General features: G+C 38.7%; 1 protein-coding gene across 2 annotated transcripts in view; it reads right to left on the bottom strand.

Annotated features, from left to right (window-relative positions):
* The window catches only part of PHYHIPL (phytanoyl-CoA 2-hydroxylase interacting protein like), a 54,913-nt gene that overhangs the window by 11,355 nt on the left and 30,355 nt on the right, over positions 1 to 13,203 (bottom strand). The window lies entirely within an intron of this gene.

Genomic DNA, 13,203 nt, shown 5'->3' on the forward strand with positions numbered 1-13,203 from the left:
TTAACATAATGGCCCCATTCATATCTGTCAGCCACTTAAACACAAGCAGAAATCATGTCCATCCTTAAACCACACTTCAAGTACAAAACAAAGCCAATCTCTGCAAGGTTTATAGATGGTGGATGCATATACACATATGAGCACACATATTTAAAACAGCAATTCCTTTGAAATGAAACAATTAACACTTTGATGAGCCACAGCAAAAGGAACACACAAGCAAACTTCATTTTCTGTTCTTTATTCTTCCCGTTTTCCCAGCTGAGACCCTGCAGTTTTCTTGGGAAGTTCTTTTCTAAGTACATATGGGAGATGAACAAATGACCATTGACCCCAAAAAGAATCACTGGTTCTAAATTTAGGTCTCCCCTTAGTTCCCAAGGCAATTTTGTAGTTCAACATTCCATGAACATTAGAATTCAGAAATGTTAGGTGTTCTTGCACTTACATAACACTCAAGTCAAAAGTGAGCAAATGAAAAAAAGAAACAACCCAGTAAGATGAGAAAAAATATTGGGTAAAAAATGAACAAATCTATATGATATAAGAGAAGAAGTAAAGAAAAGAAAAAAATAAAAATTGAATATAGATAAGGACAGATAGAACCAAAGCTAGTGTCTCTGTAAGAGACTCAGGAAAGCTCCCAAATGATGAAGACGGGAAACTCATGCAGGGATGTGAGGCAATGCATTGTCAGAATTATTCAGAGTCACATCTAATTATAGAAAAAGATAGTATTTATACTTTCATTATAACTGATAAAAAATGACAAAAAACTGAACTCAGAGGTGTTTGTGCAGTAATAAAAGTAAAAACTTTACTTGGAAGACATTAGGAACATTTCAGCCTCTCATCATACTCTGCCAAAGAATTACTCCAGCACTTCAATGCAGGAATATTACTGTTGGCTTGATTGTTCAAAATTCTGCTCATAGATATGTGAAATTCAATCACAGACTCTGCAAAATTCATAGGTCTCCAGCTAGTATTGTGAATAATGTATTTTTACTGATGACTTCAAGAACTAATAAAACTATTTTTCAATTTTTGTCTTCTTTTATGCATTTATATCTAAAAGGTTGTCTATTCTTCAAACATCCTATTGCTCTTTTTTTTTTTCTTTTTCAACTATTACCAAAATCAGTTAGTGCATGGTTTTGCTCAAAATGCCCCCTATTTGTGCCATACCCAGTGACATTTTCAACAGCTGCACTGGCTGCAACACATTCAGAAATACCAGTCATTATTGAAAGCTTTCTCTTCGTATGAAAGACGTGGTAAGTGCTTTTCCCAACATGACATTTCAGAAAGCCAGCAGGGAGAAAATGGCACTGCTTTCTTTTGCAAGCAATTTGTGTTTGAAAGATGACTGAAAGCTCTGCCAGGTACACTGAAAAGGCTTCATATGATTGGCTCTTCCAAGAGCAGGGCTCTGTGTTTAAGTAGAAGATGTAGTGTGGATGCTGGAGAGTTGGACAGACTGAGACACTGAACACTGCATAGACCCTAAACAGACATGCAGCCAGGAAATACAAGCCACAAATCCACAATAGCTCAATGTGCAAATTATTAACCTAAAAATGAGCTTTTCTATTCCATACCCAGGGCCTGAGCTATGTTACAAACAGCCAAGGTGGTTTCAGCCTCAGGTGATGTGCAAAGGAGTAATGACCATTGACAAAAGATAACAGAGAGAAAGAAACATTCTGGAGAACACCAGTGGCAAAGAGCAAAAGTGCTTCTGGAAATAGATATCATTTCCATTAGTATTAATATCTGGCACACATCTTCAGATATCTGCACTCCCATTCCTTTTAATTTCTTTGCTTTTGAATAAATAGCTGTAAGTAAATGTCAAGCAGAAAATCTCCAGGTAATTTTTAGGGTTAGGATAGGGGTTAGGGTTGAAAGAGTCAAAGAGCCTGCAGTTTTAGGAAAACTGGGGCTAAAGGCACACCAAGGCTATCCCAGCAGGGCCCCAACATTGCTGCTCCTACATCTTTGTGATCTGGAATCCCATGGTGCTGGGTTAGGGGTAGGGTAATGCTCAGACAGAAAGCTAGGTGATACAACACACGTATTTTAGGGAAGTATAAAGACCACAAAGAAATCTAAGCACACCTAACATGCCAAGCTCCTGGAGAACCTCCATCTCTAACACTGCCCTTTTCCCCAGGACTGAAAGTTTGCTACAAAACAGAAAGCCCAGATTCAGTGGTGATTGCTCTGCTCACCCAAACCATGTCAGTCTGCATCCAAGCACCTCAAAGCAGCCTCTGGGTTGCTGCAATTTTTTATGGGGTGTGAGACATCCAGAAGCCACTGAATGAGTTGGGAAAGACAAAAGCACAGGAAAGGCCTGATGATACCCCACAGGCAGTGACTGGGAGGAAAGGCAGTGGAACCAGGGTGACCACAATATCTGTGTGCCACCACAATATTCCCCTGCACTGATGTAATTTCCCTCACTGGGGCTGCTGTCATGCAGGAGAGGGTGCACCAAGTGCTGGGTGTAGTGTCTGGGAATACACACAAGACATTAACTCCTGCAGCTACTTCTGTGAGCTGTCAGCTCCATGAAAACCCAGCAATGTGATGAGGGAAACGTGACTCAGGTTCATGAGCAAGAAATAAGCCAGACTGTACTCACAAAGTACAAAATTAAACACTAATGCTGGATTCTTAAAGCATTCTGGGAAGATCTCTGAAAATCAAAATATGGGCAGATGAGGATGAGAAGCAATTTCTGAGACCCTGGAAGTTCAGGTTTATAGACAGATAGATAGATAAATAGATAGATAGATACCAACAGCACATGTAATAAACACACTAAAGGCCAAACAGAATTTTATATCATGAATCACATTTGAAAAAAAAATCTCACCTTATTCAGATTTTAAAATGCATGCACTGGGGAAATCAGAATGTGGCTTTCTCAAGGTAACATTTTCAATACAATGAGAGATATTAGCTATGCTATTTTGAAGAAGAAATGTTTGATGAGAGGGGATCAATGTCTAAGAGCACACACGTCTTAGGTACCATGACATAAGAAATCCTCTTATAGACGTGGATGCTAACAACTGAGAGCAACTCACTTACAAACAGGAACTCCAGAACATGAACAGAGAAACCCTTACACCTTCTGAAATACAAAATTTTCTACATTTTCTTGTCTGGGTAATTCAATGGATAGGTTATATATCAGATCTACAGAGATAAAATATTGCAATTACAGAAATGTGATATAGACTGACAATATTTAAGTGCTGTAATTGAGAGTGAATTCTCCAATTTACCGAGAAGGTAATTAATTTCCTCAAAAATTCAACAGAAGGGAGAAAACTTCATTCTGTATAACCATCAAAAATGACAGGGAAGTGCTAGGAAATTACATATTAGCTGCTACTTTAAATTTAACTAAGCAAAAATACAGTCTCATATTTTGCTCCTGTGCTGAGGAATGAATGGCTTCCAGTCCAACTGCTGGCTGTATAGAATTATTTTACAGAGCCAGGACAATATGTCCCCACCAAGCAAATAATTAACCTGAATACCAACATTTCATGTTCACAGCAACACCTTGTTCAAGAGAGACAGTGAAATCACACAGAGGAAATACAAATGCAACAACATTCAAACAAATATTAAATCAAGGCTGTTATTTGTTAGGCTCTGTAAGTGCACTTCTCTAGGATAGTTACTCTATTTCAAAGCTGAATTTTTTATCCATAACCACAGAAGTAATGTTGATGTTTTTGTTGTGCCTCTTTTCATGTACAAAAAAATGAGTGAAGAGTCTTGACTCTAAAGTATCTCTCTTCTCTCCCCCAGAATCCTGGTAAACTACCTCCCAATAGAGATTTTTATACTTATATAAGCATATTTAGGAATATTTTCTAAATAAGTATCCTTATAAAACTAATTCCTAAATTAGATGAAGAGAGAATGCCTGACCCTAGAAATCCTGTTAGAGGGATAAACCCCTCTAAACCTTCTCCTCATTTCCTCCCCATTGTCTGGTACTACGGCTGTGCATTTTCTCGTATGAAATGTGCACTGTGTCCAATACTTATTTTTAAAAATAGTTTCAAGAATAAAGCATTACTTAATTAATATGTGCATCTATACTGAGTGGTTTTGAAATGTGCATATACAGTCTTATCACATGGTTGTAACAGCTTAATTTATCTGTCTCCTGCTAATTGAGGACATTGACTTCAGCAGGAATATTCTACACACAAACCAAAGAGAGCACAACTGGACTCTGCGAGTACAAATGTGCCTTCAGTACAGGCATCTCCTTCAGCTGAGAATGCCCCCCAAAGAGTGCCCACATAAACAAAGCACTGAGCAATCTCTGGAGTGCCTGGTTTCTGTGCTGAAAAATTTGTCTCAGCCCCTTACAAAGGACTCGATTCTTCCTCCTTCTCACCCGGAGGATGAATGCGCTCCGCAAGTGGCGCCGTGATTCCCATCAGCAGCAGCCCAATCCCTCACTGTGCCTCTGCCTGCCAGCCCTGTGCAGGCTCCCAGCTCCTGCTCTCTCCAAGCCTGGTTTCCCAGTGCCTGCTGTCACCAGGGGCCTGCAGCCCTGCTCTGCATGCTGGAGGGGCAGCACAGCACTGGGGGACCATGTGTGTCCATGGGAAACCGTGGGCTGCGACCCTGTGCTCCATCACCCACCCAGCCCAGGGGCTCATTTCAACAAAATGCCCCTGGACAAAAGCAGATGGGACTTCAGGGGCTTTGTTTCCTCAAATGTGTGTGTTCCACCACCACTGGGGATACACAAAGTGTGTGTTGCACCAACACCACTGCGAATATACAAGGCACAAGTGGCAAACCTCTGCAGCAGCCAGCAGAGGTACCGTGGCACATTTTGGAACGTGGTTATGCTATCAGCACTGAAAGGCTTTGGTTTACAGCTCATTCTCTCAGCAGGCACTGAATACAACATTATGTTCAATAGGAAATTAAGAGTATCTTTACAGAGAAGGTTACTATAATTAGTAAGCAGAAATTAAATAGTCACATTATAAGATTTCTGTGGAATATAAATTTTGGCATAGATAGTAGATTCTCAACAGTGGATTTGTTGGGCCATATGTATTCCTTCTAAGTCAATTAAAAAACCTAAATATTTCTTAAATATGACAGCAGAAACAGTAACAACAAAAGAACCAACGATATTCACTCCTGTGACAAGACTATAGATATCTTGCATTACACCTGGAATAATTTTGATACAAAATATCCATCTGTTAATCCAAAAGCAAAGGCTATTCTCCAAAAGATTTTATGCCTATGACTTGAATGATGTTTAGGTACAATTTTCATATGATGTACATAAAATACATACATGAATTTATATATATGTACATATATGAATTTTCCAGACTATTATGGAAACAGCTAATACTTTTCCTATGCTAAGGAAGACAAAAATACTGACAAAACATCCCCCTGGGAAGTGAGCCTCCTCAGGCTCACTTTGCATCCAGTGAAGAGAGGCAGTTTCCTAGATGGGATAATCTGAGTACCTACAGGTAGCTCTCACATTTAACTCGGCCCTGGAGGAATCCAATTCTTTTCAGAGAGTAGAGAGGGAGGTCACAGAAGCTAAGAGCTAGCTGAAGTTACCCTTTATAATAATTTCCTAAATTACACACATCAATTTGACTGATTCTCATGATGCAACAGCAATTTGCAAGATTTCTGCCAGAGAAAAAAGACAAATAATGGGGATAAATAGTACATTTTACATTGTAGTCAATTTCTGAACTCCTTAGCAAAGAAATCTATGTGTCATTGACTCAGAAATATCCTTTGACTAATACTTTAAAAGGGATAAACTTTTCAAGAATAATTTTTATGAATTTCTGTGTCAAATACATCATTTATCCCCACAATATTTTTTCTGAAAGCACTGATAGGATCAAATATCTCAGGACCATTTAAGTTTGAATGTGGATGAATTTATAACTTGCTAACTTCAATTATAGACAAATTATTTAATAACTGTAATTTATTTTAAATAAATAGTGCATTTAATTGCATCATTAAACTAATTCCTCAAAATAATTGTTTCCTCTCTTGCTATTACCATAGAGAAAATTCAGATATATCACTGTACATTGTCCTCTGATGCTATCAGCCAAATGGTCTAAATCAGCAACAATTCTTCCTTTGATTTTTGACCCATCCTTATTAAGAACAAAAATTTAAGTAATGATTAGTAACATCTTCAGAAATAGCTAAATTATTTGCAAAAGTCTTATTGAAATCAATGGAATCTAAGCTGAATTACTCAAGAACTTCTGAAAACATGATTACCACTATGTACACAAACTCCACAAACCCAAAGCATAACACAAACCCTGACTGCAAATCAGATCAATGGCTGAATTGGCAAGGCTGACCTTATTCTTTCACTAAGATTTAATTGTTATTTGATATCCTGAAGTTATTTGACATCTTGGAAGTATTTAATATTTATACTTTACTCATTCAAAACTAAACCACATTTTCAGAATGTCAACAGCAGCCAAACCCCTTGATTGAATACTGAAATGGAAATAGATGAAGTCTCTCTTGATACAATTACCTTTTTTAGAGTTCCCCTTACTCCTATTAGATTTTTTTAAAAAAATATTTGTAAAAACACTGGAGGTCTCTATGCCTTTATAAAGTACTTTATGTCCCACAAGGTTGGGCCTTTATTATTGAATTTTTTCCTCTTTTCTTTTTGCAATTTTATTACAAGTGTTAACACAGTAATATGCTAATCTAAACACACACAGCTTCATACAAAATTTAGATTTCACTGTATTAAAATAAATGGAGAAAATATAAAAAAGGAAAACTTTAGGTTTCAGATGGAAATATGCAACTGAAAGGTTGTAAATAATGAGATAGCCACATTTTTCTAAACTTAGCACTAGGAAAACTCTAGGACTGAAAAACCACTTAGGCTAGAAGATTAAACTGCCATCCATGCTATGAGGACAACTCTCCCCTGTATCTAAGATTTGGAGATCTACTGAGATCCTTTGACCCTACCATCCTCTAAGGACTGACCAAATCCCTGGATAGAGAGCTGAGAAGTGCTGGGATCTCCTTTTATGACCCATGAATTCCAAACCCAAACAAACAAATGGCCAGACAAGCTGAGACTGAGTGCAAATGTCGCCACCATCCATCAGCATCTTGCTTCTCATCCTGGCTGTCGAGTCACTCCTGTATGCAAAACAATTTATACCCAGTTCCCTCCAACCTTCTCAGCCTGCTTTTACTAAACATGGCTTCATTTTTTACTGTACCTTGTCATGTAAAGCCAAACAAACTTCTCTATGACCTTCTGTGAAAGGAGAGTTGCAGTATGCAAAAAAAAAAAAAAAAAAAAATCTACTGGCAAACCATTGTTTTTCATGGCTCTGCCATCAGAGCCAGGCAAGGGCAATTCTATCTTCTTGAAACCAAAAAGGACATCATTATTGCAGCCCACAAACACTAAGCCACCACAGTATTTCCTCCTAATTAAATACTCCCATTTTGTTCAGCACAGCAAGCCTGCAGTACATGGGTGGTAAGTGGCTCTTCTCAGCATGTGCTGGCTACAAGATACATTTGAAAAACAAATTTTAATTAAAATGTGCATTTCTCAGTTGCTGAAAGGGAAAGAAGACTACAAGGGATGTAAAAGGCTCTAAACCACCATCTTACTTAATTTAAATGCCATTTAAAAATTAAAATTAACTTTACAGTCCTTACATTTGGGTTTAATGCCCACCTTCAGTCATACAGAATTCCAGACTTGGAAAGCAAGTATGTTGGAAACTACTACAAAATCTCTCCCAGATCAACCTATCATATGCAATTCATTCAGATCTCTATTATTATCTAGCCAATGTGAAATTCTGACCACACTTCAGACTGCAGGCCCATTTTGTGTTGTATTTTTGTAAGGATGCTATCTCAGTGCTGCTCTGCTGAAAACGGGAATAAAATTTTTCAGCCCACTCCCACCCTGTTGATTCCTAAAGGGGCAGATTTTGGAGTAGGAAGGGATACAAAGCTTTTATGGCATGAGGTTTGTCTCTTCTGGTGAATAAAATGTACAGCTGTGTCTGAGACTGTGGGACTGTGAGACATAGTCCTGCCTATGTCTCCAGGACTAACAACAAAGGAAAACAGATCTCAGATGAAGGCTCTGACTGTGTGACCCCAGACAAGTTGCTTGGGGCCAGATTCCGATCCAAGTGACACTGCTCTGGGTCACTGGCCTAATTGCTCCAGTGCTCTTCAGCTAACAGTGAAATTGAGGCAAAGCATTGCCCTTAGTTTTCCATTGCTTTTAATATAACTGTGTATTAGAGAAGTGACTGGCCTTTCATGATTTGTGCTTCCACATGTCACTAAACAAAGGAGAGAGACAAACAGTTCCATTTTAGTTTATTACTGTGAACCTCATTCACATCAGTTTACCTCATTCTTTGGCTGGCAACAACTTGTGCCATTTATTGCAGCTGTGTCTTCATCTAAAGCAAAAACGTGTTCTCTACTTCAAGTTGAGTCATGTGAGTTCAAATCTAGCAAGATGAGGCAGCCTTGTATTCACATGAGCTTTAATGTGACCTGCCAGCTTCCCTGAAACTGCAAGTGCCTTGATCACAAAAGGATTTTTTCATTTAAAGTCCACTTCCTTTCACCAAAGGGAAGCCCAGACAGAAAGGCAAAACTCATCACTTGAAGGGCAGCAGAGAGAACTCAAGGCTGGGGAACATAGTTTTACTAAGCATTTTCCTTGGGAAAGTAGGGTGCTCAGCATGAGTGGGCTTTTGTAACTCTCTGGGTACCCTGGCAGTCTGCAGCATGAATGAGCATTTCTTTACTTCAGTGCACTGGCAATTGCTGGGTGCTTTTCACACACATCTCTTGTAAGGAATGGGATTTGGCTCTGGTTTACCCAGTTTGTGCTTTTTAGCTGTGATTTGAAATGTATTACATATTCACAATAGTTCAGGAAATTCTACTTTGTAACTTGTACTGTTCTATTTTACATTTAAATTGTATGCACGTTTCAGAATTGTATGCCTGTTTCAGACTTTCTCTCAGGCCCTAACAAATAAAGGATATAGGGGTTTTGAGAGTCCTTTTTTGGCAGGAGTTGTTCTGTTTCATTTTTAGCTGGTTTCCTAGGGAAACTAAACATTGCCAAGGCCTTTAGATGCAGATCTGCCACTGGTTGACTGTTTCTAACTTCTGAACCTCTGACAAGAGCAGAGAGCTCACAGATAACTTAGGTTGCTGCCAGTTTCATTAAGGCAGGCAAGCATGCAGAAATGAGAGGATCCTGCTAAACACTCCTTATCAAGAAGAAGGCTGCAATGAGGTGAAGCTTTTCACTGTTATTTGAATATAAAGATGACACAATTATGAATATTGTAGCCAAAAGAAATCTTTCAGCAGAGTCTTCACCACACTGGAATTCACCCCTCACTCAGACAGTATAGCACACTGACCATGCATATTTATTACAAGTCTCAGCTGTAGCTCATCAGCTTCCTGTCCTGATGGCATTTGTGACAGAACTCTCCCATAGGTTATCTAATGAAATTTATCTAATGGAGAGGAGAAAACTCAAAGTGAAGTTTTGATGTAATTAAGTTAAAAGAAACCTACAGCAATTCTAAAAACATCAGATTCAAATCCATGGTCCTCAATAACTCTCAAATTGCTCTTTAAAAAAAGCACAGTTCAGTTGGATACTTACAATAGTTTCCATTATAAATTTTTCTGTAGTCTTATTATGCAGGCTATCAACAGCCATTGGACTGCAACAATGGCACCAATCATGATCAAGACAAGACAAAAATTGATTAGCTATAGAGGAATAGCTGCACAACCTTCTACAAATTCACAATGCTGAACAAGTTCCCTTGGGTATGGTACTTAAAAAGAATTCACATTTAGATTAGTTTTTCATCTTTTGGATTTAGACCATTTAAAAGCATCTCCAGGAATGCTTTCCAGTTCCCACTCCCTACCATATGAGCTAATCTAATAAGCATACTGAGATACACTGAAGGATTTCGTTTCCCTCTCTGGCTTCCATCTCCAGCACTGCATGCTTGCACCAGGGCTGACAGCCCCACCAGGCAGCCTGGGGGCTCCCTGAGGGTCTGCTCGAGGAAGCAACACAGAAACCAGCTGAGCAGTACAGAATATACAAAAATAGAAAAAGGAGAATGACCACACATGGAGATCATGGTTCTGTCTTCCCTGCACCTGTCCAGTTGTGAGAAAGCAGAGTACTGGATATGTTCCTACCACACAAGCCCTGCTGGGCCACCTGGCTACAAAACCTGAAATTCAACTCTCATGCTCTAGAAAGGCTGCTCTGCTCAGATGCCTGGATATCAAGCATGATTTAAGAACTCCATGCTACCCAAACAGTGACAAAGAGAAGTGCAGAAGTGACATATTCTTTGTGTCAGGCTCCCAAAGCAAGGCACAGAGCTGTTCACAGACAGAGCAAACAAAGAACTGTAGTCAGAGTTTCAGGTGCCTCCATCTATGGGGGAAAGAAAGCAACCTCTACACATGGGCAGAGGTGAGACAATCACAATAAATGCCATGAGAAATCTTACTGCCCAAACCTGTCCTTTCATTAGGAGTAAGGTGGTAGCTGTGTCATCACAGCACTGCCTAAAATTCCAGTATGTTCCACACAAAAGGGACATAAATTCCCTGTGATCTACTGGAATCAGTCAGAAGCCTGAGAGGATTTTCAGTTCCTGTGAAATATGGAACATATTCCATATTTAGAGATATGTCTTGGAATTACACTGGAGGTGTAAAGGCTAGAAGTTCATCAGAAGCAGTGCTCTGAAAATCACATGCTTTCTACTCAACATCTATATTAAGCGACCAGCATAAAGTTCATCACAAAAGTGTAAGTGCATAGTATTTACCTTATGTTGTCACATGGAAGATGTTCCTTAGTAGCATTAGAAAATACAATCTGCTGCACACCCTGTGTTTAATTTTATCCCTTCCTTTATATAAACCCACATATAATTTCCCTTTACATAAGTTGCATTAAAAAGAACAACACAGCATGAGTCACTCCACAGATACTTGTACACTAGAACTTACAGCTGGCCAAGACTGAGAGAGCCTTTTAACATCTTTTAATCCTGCTTATTTTGAAGTCCAAATGGTTTTGACTATGAGTACACATAGAAGTGAACTGTAAAGAAATTATTTAAAAGAATAATTTTTTTAAAATGTTCTTTCTAGCCAGAAGTTAAATGCAGATTATAAATACAGGTTAAATATATAAACAATATAAAAATCTATTTTTTTTAAAAAAAGACAGAGTAAATTCAGACAAACTGCAACCTATAGAGGCAAACTCCAAATGAGGTGACTATCTGTATGAAACAAGCTAGAACACACACACCAAAGACCAGGAAAATACAGCACTTGTAAGATCTTAATCATGCCACATTATGAATGCAAATTGGTTTTTACACAAAGTCCTACTGAAGCCAACGAAATAGCTCAGGAAATAAATTTATGGGATGTTTCCGATCATTGCAGACCAAAGAATTCTCCTTAGAAGAGTGCTTGGATATGCAAAGGTTAATACTGCAATTCCTTCAACTCTCCTTCTCCTAGAGCTGCCACTGGGAATGACTTTCTCCAATATTGAAGAAATAAACTCCAGACTCCACTCCACGTGCAACTAAGAATGCAACCCTGATAATACTTTCTGACACTCTGCAGGAATGAAAGAGCAACACCAAACTAATTTTAAGGCCTCCCATTCTTGGCAGCAGCTACACCTGTCAAGACTCAGAGGAACACTTGTTAGGTTATGAAAACAGTACAGCTAATCATTGCTTTTGGAAACATCCATGCAAAACACCTTGTTCATTCAAGCAGAAATCAAACATGAACACACTGAGAACAATAAAACAAAACTGACTAATGATTCCGCTACAAACACCACTGTGAAAACTGATTCAGTTACAAACGCTACAATGAATTCTGAGCAAATCTTCCGTGCTGAAGGAAAACATTTCAAGGTCAAATAAAGAATGCTCCACTGTGGAACCAACCCTAGTGAAGAAATCACACAAAGTGATTCTGGAGCGGAGTTTTCTTTAGTTCCAACTGCCTAAACACTGTCTTTGTTGTACTTTTCTATAGCAGTGACATATTTTATACATATATCCTGTACTCGAAGTGTTAGTACTGTTTCTCCAGATATGTTTACAAATTTTTGAAGAAAGTGGGCTGCAAGAAAAATGCTGAAAAATTCTGTCAAAAGAGAACAGAAGACATAGTTTAAGCCTGCATTCAGCCAGAATTAAATATAGCCTTCAGGTCACAAAAAGCACAAAAGGCCACACATGCTGGCAGAACAGAAGATGTACCTACTGTCCTGAATGGTCTAAGAAAAACTCAGACTGGGAGGATTTTTAAAGATTACCTCCTCAGTCAGGGTGGAAGATAACACCACTACTTCAGCAGCACAAGGGGACTGAAATCTACCTTATTCAGAAAAGGTACAGCCTTCAAACCTGCTGTTTAGAAGCCATGAACAGTAAAAGATGCAGGAAATTACAAGGAATGGGTAAACAAGGAGATCTTTTTGGATTCTAGAAGAAAAAATGGAAAATTAATCAGGCAGAGAAGTCCCAGAAAGAAAAACCAAGGTCAGGAAGACAGGCTTCAGCAAGGCTTTGGAGACAACAGAACACAACAATGCCTGACTGGAACCCATTCAAAAATCAATGATGAAATACTAGAGAAATCTAAATAAGAACATGATAGAGTCTTTCCTCAACACACCTCACATGACAGAAGGGATTCTCTGCCTATTCTAGAATCTATGGTTTTGGTACCAGGAACCTCACCAGGAAGCTGTTGGAAAGACTGAATTGGCTTTCTGAGTGTACTCTGACCCAGATCATACAGGCAGAATGGCAGGAATTTGGAAACATAAGTTCAGAACATTTCTCACAAGAGGTGATAGAGCCACCAGATTAGTAGGCTGAGAAGAAAATTGCTAGTAGAATAGAAAAATCTATTTTAAGATGAAAGAGATTAATCAGATTGTAATGGCTTAACTCTTCCTCAATAAAAACAGCTCAGTCCTTGAGATTTGCAGAAGATATATGAAATTTTAAG

The sequence above is a fragment of the Zonotrichia albicollis genome, chromosome 7, assembly GCF_047830755.1.
Source record: "Zonotrichia albicollis isolate bZonAlb1 chromosome 7, bZonAlb1.hap1, whole genome shotgun sequence".
In the NCBI taxonomy this organism is placed as follows: domain Eukaryota; kingdom Metazoa; phylum Chordata; class Aves; order Passeriformes; family Passerellidae; genus Zonotrichia; species Zonotrichia albicollis.